The sequence below is a fragment of the Crocuta crocuta genome, unplaced genomic scaffold, assembly GCF_008692635.1.
Source record: "Crocuta crocuta isolate KB4526 unplaced genomic scaffold, BGI_CrCroc_1.0 scaffold788, whole genome shotgun sequence".
NCBI classification, from domain to species: domain Eukaryota; kingdom Metazoa; phylum Chordata; class Mammalia; order Carnivora; family Hyaenidae; genus Crocuta; species Crocuta crocuta.
The window spans coordinates 1,094,233-1,117,777 of NW_027530636.1; the positions used below are offsets into that span (position 1 = coordinate 1,094,233).

A 23,545-nucleotide genomic window follows, 5' to 3' on the forward strand; every position below is an offset into this window, starting at 1 on the left:
CTCAGCAGTGGGATGATAAATGGAGGATGGTATGTCCATATGATAGAATACTATCCAGCAGAGAAAATGAACAAAAGATGACTGCATTTAAAAGCATGGCTGAATCTCACAGACAAATCTGAAAGAAGCCAGACACAAAAGGGTACATATGATTTTCACTTTTAGGAAGTTCAAAAACAGGCAAGACTACTCCAGGGCAACAGAAAGCAGAGCAGCAGGGCCTCTGTGGGGAGATTGATGGGAAGCAGGGACAGGGAGGCCTCTGGGATGTGGAGGTGTTTGAAATCTTCATCTCAGTAGTCATTAACAATTGTGTGCAGCTGTAGAGTGATGCACAGTTAACATTTGTGTATTTTTCTTTAAAGCGCAGTTTAAGAAGCTAAGATAAAATCTCAGAGGAGCCCCAAGGCAGGTCACACTGGCACCCCCTGCGGAAGGCCAGGTCAGCTCAGCAGCTGCCCGCCCTCTGGAAGGGCTCAGGCATTGTCAGGGAGGTCGATAGCTTGGGCTCAGGATTGGGAACCCAATCAGCAGGGCTCTCTGAGGGTTCTCCTCAGTTCCAAAGACATACTCATAGGGCAGACTTCCCGGGGTCCAGCCACTAGAGACATGCCTTCAAACTCTTCTCCCTCGAGGACATAGGCAGGCTCCTGCATCCTTCTGGCCCAGAAGCCCTCCATGCCCCATACCTCCAGTGACAGTCCTGCCCTACTCTGAACATGGCTGTCTTACCCTTTTGTGTATTTCCTCAGATAGAACACCCTGAAGGCCCTTGAGGCTCCAGTGCTAGTCTCCTACCTGCAGCAATGGCAGAGCATGCCTGAAGCAGCCATGGACAGGGGCCATGCTCCTCAGGGTCCTGCCCCTTCCTGGGCAGGGCTGTGGCCTGTGCAGACCCTAGCTCCTCACCATCACCCTAAGGAGCCACAGCCACAGCATCCCTGAACTGCTCTGGAGCAGACTCCTTGCTTCTCACTCAACAACCATTGAAGACAAAAAGCCCCAAGTGGGTATTTACTGAGACAGTGTTTCACTGTTTCTACACCAATTCCCTTTGAAGTGCTTGAGTGGCTCTGGCCCCATCATAGCCTTGGGAGTAGATTCCAGGGCTTGCAGAGTTCAGGCTGTCTTCCTTCCAGGAGGCTGAGCAGGCCTTTGGGGTCTGAGTGATTGGAGCTCTGGTCTTCTGCAGGGTTTGAACCTGAGCTTCCCGTTGGGGTAGTTCCTGCCCTCGTGCTTGACCAGGTGTATCTGTAAGAAGTGAACAAGCAGTTTTGCTCTGTAGATTATACAGTCCTCTCCTAACCAGGGCTGTTTCTTCACCTTCGACTTGCCAAACAGGCACAGTGGGACAGATGGTATAAAACCAGGGTGGAACTGGCCTGGCCTTGAGCTACTGGCAGCCTGTTTTCTGAGAAGGTGGTCCTGTCTCTGGAAATATCTGTACTTCTGGTGTGCTGCAGAAATAATCCTGTCATCCACACCACCTGTAATGCCCAGGGGCCTGCCACTGTGTCCCCATTGGCGACCTGGGCCCTCTGGTCTCAGGCACTGACTGCCTGCTCCTGGCTCCTTCTCTATCAACTCTTCACCACTCCTGTGCATCTTCCGCTCCCCATCTTTGACCTCTTTGATATCTTTCCAGCCCCTCTTCCTACTTCCCCCACCTCTGGCCCTGCATCTTGAACCTGCCTCCATGTTCTTTTCTCCCTGTTTGTTTCACGAACAGTCCCCATCCAGCAGCCATGTTCACACTGGGACAATAGCACATGGCAGACATCTGCCTGTTTGTGAGACAACTGTGGGCCAGGCGCTCTTATTGGAGTCTACCCAGGACAGACAGAGGAGCTGGCATTGCTCTTGCCCATGGGGAATAAACCCAAACACATGACAGTGACATGGCCTTCCTTCTGTGCCTCAAGTCCTCGAGAGGGCAGAATAGTTGTTACCATTTTCATTTCTTAGAGTGATTCAATCTCAGAGAGTTCCTCAGGCCCAGAGGCAAGAAAGCCCTCCTCCTCCGAGTGTGGGGGCTCAGTGCTGCCTGCTGTGGGCTAAATGTGCTGTAGGAACACGTGTGGCACTCTGCCCTTCTCACATCCTGGCATGGCTGGGTCTGGCTTTGCCGTTCCACCCTGCAGTGTGAGTACCCCCACTGGAGATCCTGCATTCTCCTTTTCCACAGGCTCCAAGATGGCATGCTTGGCATCTGCCCTGAGTAAGGACCCCAGCTCATCCCCTGAGAGCAGGGCCTATTTCTCATGGGCCATGGCAACCCCAGTGGCAGGACATGAATGGGCCTTGTGGCAGCTCAGAGCATAATGGGCTTCAGAGGTAGACCCCACTGGGCTCAACACCATGCATTAGACATGTGACTTTTGGCATATTTCTTAACATTTCTGAGCCTGTTTCCTTGCTCATCTGAGAGCAATAACATGGACCTCATAGAGATAGTTGCAAAGCTTCATAAGCAGTAACAGAGTGCACAGACCAGACCTGGCATGAGGTTGGCTCACAAGGGCCATTTCTGTTGTTGCTCTGCTATTATCAATGTTTGTTGAATGAATAATTGCTCATTGGTCCATTCATGTGTATCCTGAAGATCTCTGTGTAATTCCTGGGCATTGACCAGGAATTTGTATTTTCTCACAAGTGCTCATTTTCACTTCCCAGCGGGTGTGGGAGCTCTTTGAAGGCAGGCATGCCCCTATTTCTGTGCAGGTGTAATAGTCCCACCATAGTTCCTGAGCTGAGCCAGGTTTGCACTTGGGTAATGTCAACAAGACAAGCAGTGCAGACATTCCCATGCTGCATGACAGGAGCGGTAGCTCACTAGAAAGCTGTTCTTGAAGTGCATTCCTGGGAATCAACCTGTCTGGAGAGACGCAGAGACAGGATGCAGGATGGTGTTCTGCCCGTTCTGCTCTGAGCCTTAGTGGGGGGTTTGCATGGAGACATAGAAGTCATATTAGGAAATCTGCCTGTGATGCTTGTCTGTGAGGAAAGTCTCTCCATGAGGCTGACACTAAGCCCCAAAGGCCATAATAGGCTGGGAACACAGTTGAAAAGAATGATGACATGCAGTGAGCACAAGTGTCAGGTTCTGACTTCGCGCTCAGAAAATCAGTTGTTCAGGCGGAATGACAAGGAGACCTGGATCACCAGCAGTTAACTAAGAAAGACCTCCAGAATTACCAGATGATGTGGTGGCACTTTACTTCTGCTGAGTACAATGTCTAAACTTATGAGCCACTCTTCATGGTTGGTGAATACCTGGTTGGCTTCCCAGGTGACATGGTCATGGTGGGGGGTCCACCCTCGTGCTCCCTCATACGCCCCACCCCACATATGCACACAGAAACAGATGCTTTACCTCCTCTCTGGCAGCAAGTGGGGAAGGGCTCAGGATGGGGGGAATCCCTTCCAGCCTCCCCTAACTGTCCAAGGTGAGGACAGTGAAGGGAGACCATTCTGTGCTGAAGATGGGCTGGAGTCTGTAACGTGAGGACAGGCAGAGAAGGAAGAGGGTGTGGAACACCTGTCCCAACAGCTGGCACACACTGCTGTTCTGTTCCCCACAGAGGAGGGAACCTCTCTGCCACCTTTGGATTTGGCATGGGAGAAGAGGTGAGTAGCGGGTTCCCCAAGGAAGCTCTTGCTTCATGGCACTGACCAATGGGTGATTAGACATGTAACTAATTATTCCCAGGTGTTTTCATCAATTCCATTGACTGCTTATATTTGCATAGCTTTTCAGTGCTGTTACGGCCATCTTCCCTCTTCAGCCAATAAGATATATGAAGCCTGATTGGATGGTACTGTGCACTGGGGCTCAGCCACCCAACTCCTGCCTGGGCTCTTTCCTGGTGTTGGTAGGCATACATTGAAGGGGAAGGGAGTTTTTAGACTCCCAAAGCAGGCATGGCTTGGTGGTGTGCAATGCTCAAGGGCTCGTCTGAAAAAAAAAAGTTTCAGGAAAACTCTTATGAATGTCAAGTAACCTAAAAGCTCTTGCCTAGCTGAGCATGCATGTGCGTACACCTGCACACAAATAGAATCTGCTTGAGATGGCAGAGTCTGAAGCATGCGGTGAGCTGTGCATCAGGCTGCCTCTGCTGGACTTAGAAATGGGGGGTGTACAGGGGTACTTGGATGGCTCAGTTGGTTAAGTGTCCAACTTCAGCTCAGGTCATGATCTCACAGTTTGTGAGTTCGAGTCCCACATCGGGCTCTGTGCTGACAGCTCAGAGCCTGGAGCCTGCTTCGGAATCTGTATCTCCCTCTCTCTGCCCCTCCCCTGCCTGCTCTCTCTCTTTCAAAAATAAACATTTAAAAAAAAAAGAAATGGGGAGTGCACATAGGGGCACAGAATAACTGACAGAGCTTCCTGGTCCACAAGCGTCTGCTAATTCAGAGAGAGCAATGCACCAGTAGGTCTGTCCGGTAAGATAACCCCAGGACCCAGAGAGAAAGAGCTGGGTGGTTTTCTCCTACCTTCTGCAACCATGGCTGTGGGAACACAAGGTGTCACGATGTCCTGGCTCGTGCCCCAGGTTTACCATGGACATGAGTCACTCAGCCCCTCTCCCCTGCCGTTGCTAGGTGTGGAGATCCAAGAGTTTCTGCATTCTGTCTCTGGCTTGTCAAGTCCATGCTTTGGGTATAGAAGCAAAATATAGTTTCAGTGGCAGTAAAGCATAGTTTCCCCTTAATCTGGCCCATGGGATATGGGCGTGAGATGCCTCTGAGGAGACATGTGGCCTTGGGTGCATGAACAGACATTCTCTGCCTGGTGGTGACCCCAGTTGAAAGGCATAGAGGCCTGGCAGGAATATTCATATGTGTGTACAACAGTCTCTCTTCTGAGTGCCTTTTCCCATGTCTGGCCACCGTGTGCCCTCCATGGGCCGTGGCAGGCATGGCTGTGGGTGAACCGGGCCTGTGGCCCCTTCTTCCCTGGAGACCATATGCGTGGTGTCACCAGGGGAGGCTCCAGGAAGCTCCTTAGGAACAGCCTGAGCCTGCGGCTTCCAGGCAGGCTCTCCAGCCCATCACTGCCCTGACATTTGCCTCAGGTCTGCAACCAGCTAATGGGGTGCTAAGACCTCCAGCCCTTCAGTCCCCACATCCCTCTGGCATCACCTGGTCCCCACTCCTATATCAGCCCCTCTGTTGCCTGCCACACTGAATGGCACCACTCAGTTTCCCAAACCAATCCTGGGTTCTCTCTGGTCCCCTGTTCTCCCTCACTTCCACTCCACTCTGCGGTCAATTGTCAGCAGTTCTATCTCTGCAAATCCTTCTCAAATATAACAAATATATAGTATAGTGTAATTTAATGTATAACACACCATTATTGCTTGTCAGACAACTGCTCTCACCACTCAGCATATTGGCAAAATATTCCTCTTTATGGAACTCACTTTCTAGTGTGGGGGACAGAGAACAAATACACAAGTCCATTATATAAACACCTTAGAAAGTGATAACTGCAATGGAAAAAAAATAAAACAGAAGGGAGAGAGGAGCACTGGGTGAGCATTCTAGACAGAAGGGACAGCCAGTGCAAAGGTCCTGAGGCAGGAATGTGCCAGGAACATTGAGGAACAGCAGGAAAGGCTGAGTGGCTGGAACCAAGAGGGCAAGGGGACAAGTAATAGGAGATAAGGTAAGGTGAAGAGGGTGGGATCATGTATGCCCTGGAAGGCCTTTTTAAGAACTTTGACTTTTGTTTTAGGTGAAATAGGAAACTGGTAAAGAACTTTTGAGCTTGATGATCTGACATAAGTTTTATGTGGATCACTTCGGCGCCAGCATTGAGCATAGATTGAGTACAGGGAGGTGGGAATGTGTGTGGCAAGAGTGGAAATAGATCGTGAAGCTATTGCACTGTTCTAGCTGAGATGTGAGGCTGACACAGGCCACAGTGGTAGCTGCAGAAGTGGCAGAAAGCATCAGCTGCTGTAGCTAGTAGAACCAGCAGGAAATGCTGATGTGAGGCTGTGCAGTGTGAACATCCAGTTTTGGTCTGAGCAACTGGAGGAATTAAATCACCATGGACATGGAGGGTGAAGTGGGCTAGGGCATATGGAGACCAAGAGGCCAGTTCTGAGCAGGCTGGGCCTGGGGTGTCTGTTAAACATCTGAGTGACTTGTCAGATAGGCAACAGGTAGGCAGGGGTCAAGTTCAAGACAGAGGTCTGTGTTGGAGACACTAATTTTGGGTGTTTGGCATGTAGAAAGGCCACTGGGGGAATGGGTGCAAGCTGGGAAGGGTCCAAGAGCAGAACCCTCCCCTAGTTCAGGGCACGTCTGGTCCTGTGCCTGACACTAGCCTGCCCATCACTAGTCTGTTCTCCACATCACACCTTAACAATGTTTCTCTCAAATCCACCCTCTCCTGCCACCGCCCCAGCGCCCAGTCTCCTCCTTCCCTCCCAGCCTGAGCTTGGTGGCCTCCAGGGTGGTGATCTCCAAACCCACATTAGATGCCGAGGCAGGGCTTTGAAGCTCCCACCTAGCACGGTGGCAGCAGACCGTCTCTAGCCACCTGAGATTCCAGCCACCCAAACTTTGACAGTGCCTTTCCTAGCTAAGGGCCTCTGTGCAAGGACCCATAGAGCTCCTCTTCATCCTTTGAAACCCAACTCAAATGGTCCTCACTCCATGAAGCCATTCCCTGATCCATAAGACCCTTTTCATGTCAAGGCACGGGGCTCCCAGCATTTCTTAAACTTCTTCACTCCCCTGATTGGACTGGAACCCTTCAAGTCAGGGACTTCTTTTTGTTCCTTTTTAATATCTTTAGCTCTTAGCAAAGTGCACACAGTGGGTGCTTAATAAATGTTTGCTGTGGGAGTGACAGCTTATCAGGAGATCAGCACAAGAATTAGCTAGGAGCCATGTTCTGGATCCAGCAACATGAAGTGATTGTCCAGAGCCAGAGGCTATTTGGGGAACTTGGAGGCACACTGAGGAGAAGCAGGGCATGGGGGAACATCGGGTCGGACTGGTTTTTAAGGACAAACCATATGATGTTTAGAGGGGGCCTGACATGGGGACTGGCTGTCTGGAAGTGGCAGGAAGAATGTGGTTGCCCAATTGTGGATTTGGGAATTTGCCCAGATCTCCCTTTATTGGCGCTGTCCCAGGCCAACAGCACCTCCCCTTGCAGCTGTGTGCTTTTGCTAGGTCTCACTTCCCTCAGTGGATTGCAGGGCATACAGGGTGCACACACTTCCCTCACAGCTGCGTGCCACTGCCTGTCCCACTTGCCCTGGACTCCATGGCTGTGTGGGACCAACTCCTACCAGGCTGAGGACACGGTTGAGGAGGGGATGGGCGCCCCTGTGTCTCACTTCCAGTCTTCACTCACATAGCTCCTGAGGCTGAGCCCCACACCCTCCTGGCCAGCTCCCATAGCCCTCTGTGAGAGGCCTCTGCCCCTGCTGGGGTAAGAGCTTCCTCCTCATTCCCACCAATATCTGTGCTGACTCAGGTATAGGGACTGTTGACATGCACTCAACCAGAGAGCACACTGTAGGCAGGACTCTATCCATTTCCTTCCCCTTCATATCCCCAGAACTCTGGACACCCAGGTAAGTGCAGTGGGAGGGTGACCTACCCACCCTTGAAAACTGGCTTTCCTGTGCTCTGTGCTGTAGCAACTAAGCAGATATATAGGTGACGACTGCTTGTCCTATGGACAGGTGGTGACATCTGGTAGTGAAAGCTCTGAGTACACCCAGGCCCAGAAACTGGCCACAAATGCCAAGGAAGCACTATTTCGTCTTCCTGCTGACTGGCAGAACTTCTGGGTTGTAAGGGAAGTCTTTTCTTCCCTCTTGTATGTCATATGTCAACCTTTATTTAACATACACATGTTCATGCATTTCCTTGTTTTGTGCTCTTACATTTAAACCTGTGGGTAAGGAGATGGCCCTCTGGGTTAGCAAGCCCATTGAAGTGGGCTTGCCTGTGTTCTTGATGATAATTTATTCAACTCACACTTGGAAGGACAGTGGCTGCCTTTGGCCACAGGTTGACTCTGGGACTCACAGGTGCCTCTCCTGTGCCATTTACCCCCACACTCCATAGGTGAAAGGAGCAGATCCTTGGGGGTTTGAGTCTAGAAAGGGCAGTGTCTGGAAGCAAGGTGTGGTGTAGGAAGGGAAGAAGCTGGGAGGAAGGATTTGAGTATATTAGTTGAGTTGTCAGTACCTTCTATGACAGGTGAACCCTGAAATCTTAGGATTTAACCACATAGAGTATCATATCTGGCTGTTCTTTTTTTTAAATATTTTTATTTATTTATGAGAGAGACAGAGACAGCATGAGTAGGGGAGGGTCAGAGAGAGAGGGAAATACAGAATCTGAAGCAGGCTCCAGGCTCTGAGCCAGCTGTCAGCACAGAGCCCAATGCGGGGCTCGAACACACGAACCATGAGATCATGACCTGAGCTGAAATCGGACACTTAACTGACTGAGCCACCCAGGTGCCCCATATCTGATTGGCCAGGCTTACACAGGCACCAAGGAGACCAGGCAATGGGCTCTACCATCTTTAACACATGGGAGTGAGGATAAAATGGGAGTTCCATGGGCCAGGCCTGGCAGTTGACATCAGACCATCACCCACAGGCGGTGGCCAGAGCTCAGTCATATAGCTGCCTGACCACAAAGCTGCTGGGGACCCAGGAGGTGGGGGAAAAAGTGGATCCTCCGAACAGGAGGGCCTGCCCATTTATGATGATTTTTAGTTTTATCCTGTGCATGTTTCATTAGCACTAAGAAGGAAATGACATGAAATGACAGGCCATGTTCAGAGGACCCCTAAGGAAAATCTGTCCTCTGTGGAAGCATCTCTTGCCCACCAACCTGTGAGGGCATTCAATTGTGTGGCTGAACAAAGGTAAACTTGGAGGGACGATGGGCAGAGAAGTGAGGTCTCTGGCAGAGAGCCAGGAAAGGGGCACATCTCAAGCGGTTATCAGAGTCCCGGGAACGCTTCTCAGTTCTATATTGGATGGGGCAGCCTAAGGGGAGAATAGGAGAGGGGAAAGATAAAACCCAAGGGATAGCAGGGGATAATTGATAACTGGTACCTAGAGAAGAGACAAAGGAGGGGAGGAGGGTCCACCTTGACAGACTGGAGAGAAAACTGCCCTTCAGAGGGAGGAGGAGGTGAATGGGGGAAGTTAGGTAAATGCAGAGGGAGGTTCTGAGGCACACTGAGGCCTGGGTGGATGTTTGGACTTTATGCTGAGTTGTTCTTAATTCAGATACTTGGCATATTATTTGTTGTAAATGATAAGGTTCAGGACTTGAGAACAGAGGCCATGTGGGACTTTGCCAGGGAAAGATGGTGGGGGTATGTGGAAGAGATGCAGGAGCTGAGGGAGGAAGTGAAGGGTAGGCAAAGGGCTCCTGGATTTGGGGCCCAGCCATGTGGGGGTGCTAGTGGGACATGTGTGCTGGGCTGCAGGGTACTGCTAGGGGCTGAAGGTTCTGGCCGCCGCCTGTGGAGCCAGAATGCTGACCAGGGGAGACAGTTTGGAAAGAAGAGTTAACTCAGGAGAAAGAAGGCTCCCAGGCTATGGGTAATGATGGGAGGAAGCCCAGGTCCAAACAGGTCCGAGGGGCTGGAAGATGGAATTTGAAGGTTGAGTACCTGCTGAATTTCATTTTGTTTCCGTCTGATACCACAAATGCATCAAAGATAGCTCTGTCATTCATCACCCTACAGTGGTTAGCTAGGTGTACCCCAGAGTGGCTTCTGCAGAAAGCCTGTTTCTCAAACCTGGAGCTAAAGTGTGGGCACATGGTGGGTCTGTCCTCTGGCTCCCACTGTTGCAGGACAGCACAGCCCTTCTGTGCTGTGTTTCCTGCCCTCCTACTCCCAAGTGAATCCTTCGTAACCTCCCACAAGTGAGGGAGGAGCCCCACGTCCTCAGGGCACTGGAGGCCTGGAGCATCTGCAGGCTCATGGGGGGAGGGGGCCTGTGTTCTGGACGGTGTGAGAGATGGGGGAATTGGGCCAGGCTCCGGAAAGTGAGGTGGGGGGCACCCTCATCCCAGGGCTAACAGGAACCCAGAGCATTCTGACTTTGAAGAACCAGACCCCAGCCCTCTGTTGGTGTCAGTACTCATAAGCCCCGGTCCTGATGTTGAATTAATCCTTATGTGATGTTAGGGGAAACTGTTGATGTGATGCTGTTTCTAGATCTTGGAAAACCAATGGAGGCAGAAATGAAAATCTTGAGTTAGCCAAATAAATGAAGTACCAAAAACTGCAGTGGTACTTACTAATGACAACTGTCTCCCGTTTGGGAGTCCTTGTCTTCAACACCATAATTACACTGTACATTGTTAGACAGTTTGCTTCCAAGCTTCAGTTGATTACAATGTTGAACTCAGCTCATCTTGCTCATGTAACACACTTGTCTCCTTGTCACTTCAGATTTTACAAAAAGAGTATTATTTTGAACCTCCATCTCTAAATATGGTATTAAAACATTTGGTAATAACTTATTGGCACAACTGACAGCTTTTGTTGGGAACAAAATAACTCTGAGGTTTAATTGTACATGCTCTTTACTGTTCTAACGTTGTGGGCAGCCATTCTACCCACTGGATTCGCCATCTCCTGATGCAAAGCAGAGATTGCTCATGATTTCATCAACTTTGTCTTGGTTTTCCAGCATCCTTGACCAGGGCAGGCAGTGTGTTTTCAGAGGGGAAATGAGGAGCATGTTTGGCTTCTAAAGGAATGCTCATGCCAAGGTTCCTGGGGAAGGCAGCATAGACACAGGAGCTCAGAGACCTCTCCCTCCCCTTCAGCGTCCTCCACAGACCCTATGCTGTATGTGGGACCCTGGGTGGGCAGATTCACAGATGTGTTTCTGGTTGGGGACCTCATTCTCATTCGTCACTCCTGGTCTGTGTCTCCTTCCTTCTACGGATTCCCTCTGCTCCTCACAGGGAAAGCCAGCATCTCAGGAAATAATCTGAACATTGTGAGGGTAAAAGGGACTTCTCATTTCCTGCTCCCAGTTGACCTGCTACTCCCTCCTTTCTGGGAATGTTGGGCCCAGGGTTGGAAGGCCTGTTGCTCTAGGTAAGGACTCTGCAAGCAGAGGCTTGCTTACCTGGCTTTTATTCTGCTGTTTGAAGCTTCTGCATTGAACATTCCCCCTGCTTCGCAATGTGGCTAAAACCATATCAGAAAGTCCTGTCAGGAGGATCCAGTGAGGTGGTAGGTGGGGGCCCCGTGTGGATGGTTCCACATCACACAAATGAAAGTAATGGTCCTACAGCCACTGGCATCTGTATCCAAGCACTTCTCAAGGAGCAGGTGGAAGGTTCTTGACAGCTGCTGATGTCTCTCTGACTTGGCTTCTCTTTCTCCCATGGGTTGTTGTCAGGGTAGTTCAGTGTGTGCAGACAGGTGGGGTCTGGAAACATTGATGCTGATGCCAGGTACTCACGGGCACCCAGGAATGCCCCCCACCAAGCACCAGGTTAGTAGTCTTATAAGGCTTTAATAACATTTCACTCTGATGCACTTTTAAAACCAATGACATGCAGCTGTGTCTTCATGTTTCACTGCAAAGCCAATGAGGTGACTTCATGTGGCTGCAGCTATTCCCCCAAGACTCTTCTGCCCTTGGAGCCAGGTCTGCTGCTGTGGAGGCTGGTGGGTGGGTCTGACCCCAGAACTTACCACAGAGGCGACACATCTTCTGTATGTAGCACATTTAACCAAACCTCACCCATTCTTTCCTGTAGAGAGATTTCATTTGAGGCATGCTGCTGAAATTCCTGCTGTCTGTGGAAGGAGATGAAAAGCAACCTCAGTGAAGGGAACTGGCAAGTGAGAAGCACAGACAGATAGGAGCAGCCCACCCCCCTGGCAGGCAGTTTGGTGGCCAGTTTGAGTGTCTTGGGGAGTTCATCTCAGACACTGTGTTTCCATGTCTAGAAGTTTGATTGGAGTTTTTCTTATGTCCTCTGTACCTCTCAACACCCAAGCTTGGAAGTATAGTCAGAGTAAATATTCCAACATGCTCATCTATGATTTATATCTTTTGTGTTGTTTCTGGTTCTATTTCTACTGACTTATTTTTCTCCTCTATAAATATCTATAAAATAGGTTTACAGATTGCATTTTCTTGCTTCTTTGCATGCCTGATATTTTTAATTGGATGCCAACTTTGTGAATTTTGCCTTTTCCAGTGCTAGATGTTTTTTTGTTCCTACAGACATTCTTAAGCTTTGTTCTGGGATGTCACTAGGTCACTTACAAACAGTTTGATGCTTTTGAGCCTTGCTTTTAAGCTCTGTTTCGAAGGAGTAGGGCAGCCTCTAATGTAGAGCTAATTATCTCCACTTCCAAAGCTGTAATCTTCTCCACTCCATGCCCTGTGATTTATGAGGTTTTCACTCTCGAAAGTGGGAATGCAAACTGTTCCCAGCTTTGTGTGGGCCTCAGGGATTGTTCTGTCTTCCCCTTTTGGTGGTTCTTTCCCCAGCTCTGGGTAATTTCTTCCTATGAATGCCCTCATCAACACTCAGCTAGGAACTTTGTGGGCGGAGCTCTGCAGATTTCTCCTTTCGAGGACTCAGGCCCACTGACACCAGCCACTGTTGCCTCCTGAGAGCCAAACTGCCCTCCTCTCAACTCCAGGAGGACCTGAAGCTACAGGTGGCAGGCTTCACCTCTCTCAGAAGTTCCTGTCCTGAGCTGCTGATGCCTACCCACCGTGTCTGAAAGCCATGTTTCATAGATCTGTTCTCACCATGTCAGATCTATATTGCCCCATCTAGGCTAAGTGTCAACTTGTGACGGTTCAGGAATTTTGAAATAAAGGTGACAAGTCATTATGTTGTACACCATAAATTGGTAGAGTGTCAACTGTATCTCAGTAAAACTGGGGGAAAAGGTAAATAGGGATGAGAGAGTTAGAACCACAGGGGTATTTTTGGCAGAACAGGAAAGCTGCAGGTCAGCTGCGGTCTCCTGTGTTGCCTGTCCCCAGCTCCAGTGCCAAGAATAAGTAATCGAGGGCTTTTTAGAGAGACGAGGAACTGGTGGAAAGCCTTTGAGGGATTGTTTACTATGGATACTGGTGACCACCAAGTTCCAAACACTGTCATGTGCTCTCCCTCCATTTCCTCCCTTCCAATGTGCCCCTGCTTCCCCTGAGACAAGCTCAGGACACCTGAGCTCACTTCATCAGAAGCAATGTGGGGAAAAGACCTCAGGAAGGACACAGGAAAGAAACTTCTCAGGGATTTCTGCCATTGAATGGGGGTGTGTGTGTGTGCCATTTTGTTTAAAGTTTGTTTTATTTTTTTCTTGTTGCCTGGCCCATTTCTTACAAGCATCCACAACAGTGGGCAGCTGGCATAGGTACTCCCCCATATCTTGACTTGACTACAAGTCCTGTCTGCATTTCTGTGTCCATGTTTGGACTGTCCCTTCATGAAGACTTACTGCACTTAACAGGCAACTCCAGTTACCAAAGAGAGCACTGGCTGAGCAAGCTGAAGGAGGGTGGAGCAGATGGAACTAGTCAGGAGCCAGGCAGGACAGCTCCCGGCATCCCATGTTTTCTCTGTATCTGAGTAAAGTGGTCCAGGAGGCAAAGTCCTGGGCCCGTCAGGAGAACAGGCAGTGTGCTTTACCTCCACCAATTTCCCTTACTTTACTGCTGGAGGAATGACTTAAAGAAACAAGACAATTCCACAGAAAAGTAAGACTTCAGTTTCATACATTTGGCCCAGCCACAATCTGGGTCTCCATGTTTTCCTGCCAGCATCTGCACCCCAAGGCATGATGCATGCACACATATGTGTGATCATTGGGTTTTTCCCCCAACAAAAATGGACAAGTGCATAGGTACCAGCTCACCCTGGCTTTAATTACTTGGGAAGTTGACATCTTTATAATATAATATTGTACATTCCATAATTTCTGGGTGTGTTGTTGTTTGTCTCCCTAACTACAAATGTAAGGAGCCAAACCCTATAACACATAACTTTTTCCCATCTTGGTCTTGGCATTGTGCTGGCCCAAAATAGGCAATTTGTACAATATTGTTGGCTTGTGAGCCAATATTTCACACAACTAATCAAAGCATGTAAACCAACCCTCCGGCCACTTCTGGAAAGGTCTTGGCTGGGATGCTTGCAGCACGTAGGACTTAGGAGGTCCCTGGGAACCCACCTGTCCTCGCTCACCAGTCTTACCAGGAGCATCTATGGGAATAAGGAGGAGCCTCGCATTCTTGCCCAAGCCTGAGAGGTGCAGCTGCAGGCAGGCCAAGAAGAAAGCAAGAAAAGGCTTACATGATTTTCCATCTTCAAGATCAAGTAGGGACTGAAAATGTCTCAGTCCAGGATCAGCTGAAAATGCAGGTGACATTAGCAAAGAACCATCATTCCTGCCCTTGGTGTCTAAGCCTCTCATCTGTGTCTTGGCCTCAAGTTCGTCCAATGGGAAATGCAGCCTGCTTACCATGTACTTGTGCGACCGTTTCTGCCTCTGGCTCCTGCCCCTTTTCTTCCTCCCCCTCACATGTCACTCTCATGGGCAGTCATGATCCAGCATATGGAGTAGGTGAGGGATGGATTCTCTTTTCAGCAAACTGGAGCACCCTCCACTGGGCCCTTTGTGACCTCAGACTATTTCTGTCTTCATCTTCCTGTTACTCAGGGAGACAGATTCCTCACACTGCTCCCCCACAGGCTGTCCTGAACTGTCTACACCCACCTGCCCTTCCTCCACCACAACTACAATATGCTGCCTTTTCTCAGCTTTGCACATTCCTGTTCTGTCTCATTATTTCTACCTTTCCATTTGGCGTAATCTGGGCCAGTGGCTCAGAAACTTTAGTGAACATTAAAATCACCTGGAATGCTCCAGATCATAGCCACAGAGAGCTTGATGCAGCAGGTCTGGGTGGGCCCAAGAAGGAAGTTAGGGAGGAAACTTGTTTTGTTAGATTCCACTTAGTCCTAAGGATGGGCCTTGGCCATCAATGGGGGAGCCACCTACCCAGGCAGAGTCCTGCTTATAAGCCCCCCTTTTCCCTAGGCCATGGTAGTGGTAGCTGTTTTTCAAATGTGACAATGAGAATACATTTAGCTATGGAGAGATTTAACTCTGGGTGTTAATAAGGTGACAGTGAAATATTTCTTGGCTAAGGTTCAGGGCCTGTGTTTAGTGCAGAAGGAGCAGCGTGTCTGGTTGTGTATCTGGAAGCAAACACATTCATCTGGAGTCACCGGGGTCACTAGGGGACTCCGGTGTCTTCCCTCCAGAGCTGACCACACTTTAGTGGGGAGATCTGCCCTGCAGGCAGGTCCAAACTGCTGCCTCACCATTAGTTCAGAAATTTGACAATGAATTATTAACAAGACTGACCCTGTGTGCCAGTTGGAAAATCCCTCACATGTCATTATACAGCTCTTTCCTGTTACCTTTTATTAATGCTTCCTGTTTGGAAAGGAGGGGATGTAAGTTGCTGGCGGCCCAGACATTTTTAAGATTCAGGTAAAATACTCAAACCGTGCATGTGCATATTGAGAGACTTTCTATAGCTACACAATTCAACCAATTATTGCAAAATGAGAAAATGCAGCTAATTCTGGCTTCATCTTATATCTGCTTGACTTACTCAGAGAAACTCAAAGCTATTCTCTGTTACTTTTGTTTCTTTCAAATATTCAAAGTGAGAGCAATTAAGAATTACAGTTTGAAGCTACTGAGGACTCTCCTGTCACAAGCTGGGACAAAGACTTAGTTTGTCGACCACACTTTCCCAGTTGTCTGTTTTCAGGGATTTTCCTGCCTGCCTCCCTGCCCATAGACCCTCAGCACACTGCAGAGCTATGTTGGCCTCTCTACGAAACCATCTTAATGAGATTCTAGAGACTTCCAAGTTGCCATAAACATTTGTACTCCGGGCTGGCCTCCCATAGACAAAGGCACTGCCCTTCTTTCTAGGAGAAGTACCCTGGCCAGTGTCTCCAAGGAGAGCAAATGCGGCCATGTTCAGTCTGGGCGACTTCGCCTGTAAAATAGAAACACACCTGCCGATGCCAGAGTGGTTGTCAAGAGCTGGAGATTTGTTTGTGCCTTCTGCATTAGGTTTCTGTGAGCACATCTTAGCCCTTGGCTGAAACAGCATGTTTCCACTACTATGGCGCTCTGTGGGCTATACCTTTCACCACCATTCGTTTCTTCATTCACCCATCCCTTCATTCCTTCATTTATTCATGGAGTGCCTGCCATGTGCCAGGTCCTGGAGATGCAGCTGACAGCAAAGCAGAAGAGAAATGTCTTGAAACCCACATTGTAGGGGGAGGAGACAAACAGTAGGGAAAAGAAACAAATTCTAGAGGGTAGTATATTTTCTATGGAGAAAAATAAAGCTGCCAAAGAGGGGACCGACATGAGGTGGAGGGGACTGTAATTTTCATTAGCATGCTTGGAAGGCCCAGGGGCAAAGTGATCTCTGAGTGAGGAGTTCAGGTTCCCGGTGGTGGCCTGAGCTGGCTCATGGCTGAGGGGTGGCCAGAGTGACAGACCAGTCCAAGTAGGGTGAAGTCGAGCAGACAGTGGGAGGCAGACTTTACAGGGTCTCCCAGGCCACTCAGGATGTCCAGGTTTGCTGTAAGCGGGGGGTTTGAGTTTGGGTCTGTCTCTCCTCTAGACCTGCCCACCACTCTGCATACAACCTTTATCCTCAGTCCACTGACTCTCCCTGATTCTCCTTGTTATTCATAAGCTCATCCCTGCTTTGACCTAGGGGGCTTTGTTAGTGTAACATGAATGTAGAAAGAACCTTCTGAACTAAAAGGTTTTAAGTTGCAGTGGTCAGACCCTCTGGGGTCTTGGGCCCCTCAGTACATGGAATGCTACCTCTCACCCTCTCCCAGCCACCCTGCAGTCTAAGGTGATGTCTCTAAGATCCGTTTCACACAGTAACCAAGGTAAATTGGGTGGCCTCACTCCTGAAAGTCCTCCTGTGGAGCCGGTGACTCTTAGAATCAATCCAGACTCCTCACCACAGCCCGTGGACCCATGGAACCTGCCTGGCTTCACCTCTGCCCTGCTCACTGCCTCTGCTGTACAGACCCCTCCCTACCCTGGCAGAGGGCTAGCCATAGCACCAATCCACTGGGCTCACCCCTGCTCTGTCACCCAACAAACTTCCCCCTCCCTGGCCGTCAGTTTCCTCATCTGTATCCTGGGCATAATACACTTGCCTACCTCACTGGGCTCTGGTGAGGATTAAGTCAGTAACCTAAGTAAAGTGCATACAGCACTGGCTGGCACAGAGTGAGACCTAGGAGTTAGAAAATAGCATTACTGGGGCACCTGGGTAGCTCAGTCGATTAAGTGTCTGACTTCGGCTGAGGTCATGATCTTAAGGCTCGTGCGTTCAAGCCCCATGTCAGGCTCTGTGCTGACAGCTCAGAACCTGGAACCTGCTTCAGATTCTCTCTGCCCCTCCCCTTCTCACACTCTCCTTCAAAATAAATAAACATTTTAAAAAGTTTAAAAAAAGAAAAGAAAATAGCATTACTTTTCACATTATTGTTAGACCCCCTGTGTAGAGAGCAGGAAGAAGAAGCAGACAAGGTCTTATTGCAAAATTGTATTTTACTGTTAGTGTGTTGTGTTTGAGTCCTATTATATGAATAACGAAAAACAACTTTAATGCCTTAAAAAATTATTTGGAATAGTCTTCTCTTTCATTCAGAGTAAAGGAAAACAATCGTTTGGAGAATAAGCATCCATGAACTGTGTAGGGCAAGGGAGCCTTGTCTGGAATAATCAAGCTTTGAGAAAAGGGTCAACAGACCCTAAGGTCAGTACTTCAGTGAGGGTGTGGCAGGGGAGCACAGGCCCTGGGGGGGGTGGCACCAGTCACCTGCAGAGGAAGGCGGCTCTGATCCCAGGGCTGAGCTAGAGGCACCCAAGCCTTCCCAGCCTGCTCCCGGAGCAGGTCCCAGTGCTGAGGATGCAGGCTGAGCTGCTACACATGCAGGCCAAGCAGAAAGCCAGGTCCAGGATCAGGTTCAGAAGAATAATCCCCAGGGGGTCAATTTACACTTCTGTAAACCTTTTCATATTCAGACGGGGATGAATACATAGTTGAAATTCTGCCCTTGTTTGCAGTTTCTCACTGCTGAATTGGCAACACAGTTCCTATGTTAACATGTTCTTAAATACATAAATTTGGGGGAGAATTTGTGGGGTTATCATTGGGGTTTTTCTGTCATAGTAAGTTTCGCATCCTGTTCTTGGGTCCAGCTGAGAAAAAGATGAGTGTCTGAGTGATGGAAGTTCAAAGGTTAACTTCATTACAGTTAAATCTCAGTGGAAGAGTATGGATCAGATCTGGAAGTAAGGGAACCTGCTACTTCTTCACTCTCTGATCTAGACCTTGAGACCTCCACCCACCAGAGTGGAGACTGGAAAACCAACAGCCCTGCCTAGAATGGCTGCCACCACCACCATGCCCCCCACCCGGGGGACCTACAGCTTTGGAACAGAGTCCCTCCCCCTGGTCCCTGGAGATGGACCAGTGACACTGGATAGCTCCATCTGCCAGAGACACACACTGAGCAGTCACAGATGAAATTACATGGTTTCTGCAGTTTGCTTTAAAATACTCCAGAAAATCATTATGGGGGGTGGGGTGGCAGGCAGCACAAGAAACAGGAACAGCAGAATGGTGGTGGTTGCTGGAACTGGATAATGTGGTTTCATCCTTCAACTTTATGTCTGTTAAAAGTTCAACGCTGTGTCAGACCTGCCCTCAGCAGTCAGGTAGGGAGGAGACAGGCGCAGAGGCCCAGCAAGTGCGCCATACCAGTGCAGGGTTTGGCACATTTTTTTCGCAACTCTGATTTGTAAGGCAGAAGCAGTCAGAAACAACAGGTAAGCTGGTGTGGCTGTGTCCCCAAACTACATACAGTAACAAGCAGTAGCTGCACTTGGCCTGTGGGGCTGGTTTGCTGGCCTCGNCGGTTTCATCCTTCAACTTTATGTCTGTTAAAAGTTCAACTGTGTCAGACCTGCCCTCAGCAGTCAGGTAGGGAGGAGACAGGCGCAGAGGCCCAGCAAGTGCGCCATACCAGTGCAGGGTTTGGCACATTTTTTTCGCAACTCTGATTTGTAAGGCAGAAGCAGTCAGAAACAACAGGTAAGCTGGTGTGGCTGTGTCCCCAAACTACATACAGTAACAAGCAGTAGCTGCACTTGGCCTGTGGGGCTGGTTTGCTGGCCTCGGCTCCGTCCTCTGCTTAACCTCTCTAGGTTTCCATCTTCCTTCCATTTTGAGCCTCTGATGCCCTCTTGGCAGCCTTCCACCAGAGCACTATGCCAGGAAAAGCTCCCTCGGACTCTGGATGTGACAGCCAGGCCAGTGCTTCCATACCCAAGACACCATTCCACTGGGCTGGAGGCCAAGCCACCAAGGAGGAGGGAACTTTTGCTAGACCTTCCCTGAAACGTCCTGCTCCTAAGACATACTGCATCTCACTAAACTAAACAACACCAAAGTCTTGTATGGTATCTCACACGTTTTTTACAAAATGAAAAAGTATGTTAGTGCCACAACTCCTGAAATCTCACCGTAGGTCTATCAATAACCCAACCTAATCTTCTCTTTTGTTTTTAATCACTTTGTGATTGTAAAACGAATACAAGGCTATTGTTCAAAACAGGGAAAGTCAGAAAAATATAAGCAAGGAAATTAAGCTCCCCTATAATCCTACCAGTAAATATAAATAGGCGTATAGGAAAAAAATGAAATGTTGTTAGCATATTGTTTTATTTCCTTTATTCTTTTCTATGTATAAATTTACATATATTGTGAATAAATTTGGGATTATGCTACATCAGAGTTTCCATCTTACTTTTTTTCATTAAATTGTGAGAATTTTCCATTGACATTGTTGCAGTAGCTTCAGAGCCCGTGGGCCCTACTGTCAGCCCAGGGGTCAGGGGATCCTGCTGTATGCATGTCACATGTGCCTCTGCTGCTGCAGACCTCCCACCTCACTCAGAGGAGAGCCAGGACTGCCCCACTGATCCTTGTCACCTCTGACCTCATTTCTGCCCACAGGTCTGCTCTAGTCATCCTGGCTTCTGCCTTCCTCCTCAGACACTCCAGCCCTGCTCCCACCCCAGGGCCTTTGCACCTGTGGTTCCCATGCCCATCACATTTCCCCTCACTGTCAGCATTGCTCTTTTCCTTCAGGTGTTGTGTCAGGGAGGCCTTTCTCATCCTCCTTATCCAGCATGCCTCCTTTCCTATTTTTTTCTCCATATACTCCTCACCATCCGATATACTAAATAAACCTGTATATTTAATTACTTATGGCTGGGTCTCCATGAAGACAGGGGTTTTGTCTGTTTTCTTCTTCACTGATGCCAAGCAAAATCCCTGGCATGCAGCAGGTGTCTAATACGTGTGCACTCAGTAATCAGATCCCCTACTTCTGTAGCACCAAACCCAGGGGCTTGGGTGTCTCTCCTCCCCCAGAGAGTCCATCTGGTCATGTCCCCACTGCCTCCTGACCCAGGAGTCCCAAACAGCCCTGCCCAGATCTTCCTCAGAACTTCTGTAAGAACTCTGCAGAGCCATCTCTACCCTGTCAACAGAGACTTCAGGACACATTCTTACTCCTGTTTGGCCTGAAATCCCCATGACATGAGCACTGACTTGAGGCCCTTTGCACACAGCACATACATACACACACACATGTTCTTATTCCTGCCTGTGCCTCTCCCCTACCTTAAAATACTCATGTCATTTTGGCCGCTGTTTGTAACTACTGAAATTAAGTTCCTTCTTCACTTAGCCCAATCTTTCTCTAATTGATCTTTCATTCAGTTTGTGTTTATGAATTCCAAATATTCTCGCACCCCTTTTGCAACTGTGAGATGTATCCCTAAAGAACGTACTTTCCATGAAAAAGCTTCCCCGGCCACATGTTGCTGTGTGCAGCTCACGTGTGACAGCTGGTGGGTGACTGATGTGAACCAAGTGGACTCTAACTGGAAGCTTAGACCCCGGGCTCACGAGAATGTTTGGTCTGCCAGCTCCAACACTCCCCCTTCTTTTAGCTGCTGAGTGGGTGTGTGCAAAGTGGGGTGTGAGTTTCAGCTGCCCAAAGGGGTTGATAAGGGCACAGGTGAAAGTATGGAACACAGTATTTAGATCCTACTCAATAAGTAGACATTATTGCATACAAGTGCTCATGTTAGCTATATCCTTTCATTGACTAGGTATTTGTTGAACACCTATTGTGTGCCTGGCACAAAGCTCACTAACAGTCTGTTAAGTGAGATGATTGTTTACAAGAGAAAGAAGTAGATTCTAAATTTCAAAACTCTGTATCAGCTCTCAGATCTTGATGGTCTTATTACGCAGATTGCCCTGAGATCGAGAGAGAGAGAGAGAGAGACAGAGAGAGAGACAGAGAGACAGACAGAGAGACAGAGACAGAGAGACAGAGACAGAGGCAGAGATGGAGACAGAAAAAGAGGGAAGGTGGAAGAGGAGATGCATGCTGTCTGGAGGCCCTGTAAATGGTTGAAGGCTGTTTAAAATTAAGTGGTGAAGAAGTAGCAGGCAGCATGTCAAGGCTGCAGCAGAACAATTCAGTGATGGCCTGGCCAGCTTTCCACTAACCACGACCGGGTACTTCTCAATCCCTTGCCACACTGGAGCTTGCCACAGGCAGCACCCTGAGTCTCTTGGCCACATAAGATTCTGTTCTTCACTCTTGGGAGTTGGTTTCCAGTCCCAGAGATGCACCATGTAGGGCAGGACCCCACTTTGGATGCACAGGCCCCCAAGGTCTGTGAGGACACATAAGGCCATCAGTGCCTCCCTTGTGGCCATAAACCTGAGTACAGTTGGTGTGTATGTTCAAGGATGCATGTTGCCAGAGAGGAGCAGAAAGGGCTGGGTGGATTCAGAGGCAAGTGGTGTTTCCAAGCCCATGTCCTCTGCAGGGAGCCCGTGGTGCCTGGGTGCCCCCAGAAGGGCTCTCCGGATGTCTATTGAGAGCACCACGTGGCAGGCCGGGGTGCCACACCACACCTTCAGCCCATGCAGATGGGGAAAGAGGATTTTAATTTCTTGACGTGGAAATATCTCTCTGTTTCCCTTGATGTCAATGGCTTTCAACGTTTTTAGAATGTGACGCATGATAAGAAATGCATTTTACATCCTGACCTGAGGTATACAGTGGTATGTATGTTGAAATTAAACCAATGTGTTCTGGAACTACTTTTACCCTTAGCACATGTGATGTGTGTGTTCTGGTATTTTCTCTTTTCATCTGGTTCATCTTTTAAGAAACACTGGTCAGGGCCCACTAAATTGATAGTTTGAAAACCACTACTCTACGCTAGAGATCTTCAAAGTGGGACTCAAAACCTCTGTAAGGAAAGGAAATATTAGAACTTTTTTCAAATTTATTATTTAATTTTTTTGCATTGTAAGTTTCAGTTTCTATTATGTGTATGTTTTATGATGTACATAATATAGTGGTAGACTAGAAAATAGATGTAATCTACTGGCGCTGTGTCCTTTACTCCTGCAGGTAAGGTTACAAGGCCCTGGATGGGTCACTTTGTTGGTGAAGCTGCCACCTACCTTCTGAAATCTGGGCCAGTACCATCTCTTTATGGTTCTTTCCTCCTCCTTTACTCAGCTGCCTAAGATCTGTGACTTCTGTGAGGTTATTTATTCTGGTGCTGGCCTAAAATGGTCAGAAATGCATGTGCAAGCACACTCCAGGCAGGGCGCTCTCCCAGAACTGGTGCATCTCTGAGGAGACCATATGTGCCCCTGCGGGGACAGCCTGAGGTCTTGCCACCACCCAGCAGAGAGCTGTCCCCGTGGGGACTTCTTGCAGAAAATAGAGAATAAATGGTGCCTTTGTGTTCCTCTCCTTGGCTGAAAAACAACCATTTTTTTCCTTTTAAGTTTTATCTTAGGAGGAATTATGACAGAGTCCCTGCACTAATCTCAAAACTTCCAATAAATGGTCCCTTTGCTTACAGGACACACACTACTAAGGTGCTTTCATAACTTGGCTGCTTATGAGTCTTTTTCTGAGTTTCGCACGTTCTTAGTTTTGTTTTCTTACTTTAATTGGTTTATCAGACTCTTTTTGGAATCTTCCTTTTTGTGGGGGCTTTGCTACCAAATCGAGAGTGTAATTGCTGGCACAGTCAGGGAACATAACCCACTATTAAGAGGCTGAATTCAAAGAAAGGGAAGCCTCATTCCCTGTGGTAATTGGGGTGCCCAAGAAGGGAGGGGTGGCAACCTTGAGCAGAAGCTGAGGGAAAGGGAGTAGGGTGTGTAGTTTCTGTGCAGTGGAGGGACCTGCTCCCCAAAAAGGGACACACTGACTTTCTGTCTCAGGGCAACTTGAGAGGCCCACAGGGGTGCAGTAATGGCAGTAAGGTCATTGCCTGGGCTCACCGCCATGTTGCAGGGGTCTG

General features: G+C 48.8%; 1 protein-coding gene and 1 long non-coding RNA gene across 2 annotated transcripts in view; one reads left to right on the plus strand and one right to left on the minus strand.

Moving 5' to 3' along the window:
- SH3RF3 (SH3 domain containing ring finger 3) overlaps positions 1-23,545 on the plus strand; it is a gene marked incomplete at its 3' end in the record, with an annotated part of 106,240 nt that overhangs the window by 28,844 nt on the left and 53,851 nt on the right. The window lies entirely within an intron of this gene.
- On the minus strand, positions 11,525-14,630 carry LOC144235153 (uncharacterized). Its single transcript, XR_013336153.1, has 2 exons — positions 14,519-14,630; positions 11,525-11,827 (listed from the first exon to the last, which is right to left on the minus strand). It is a non-coding gene; the product is annotated as an uncharacterized LOC144235153 (long non-coding RNA).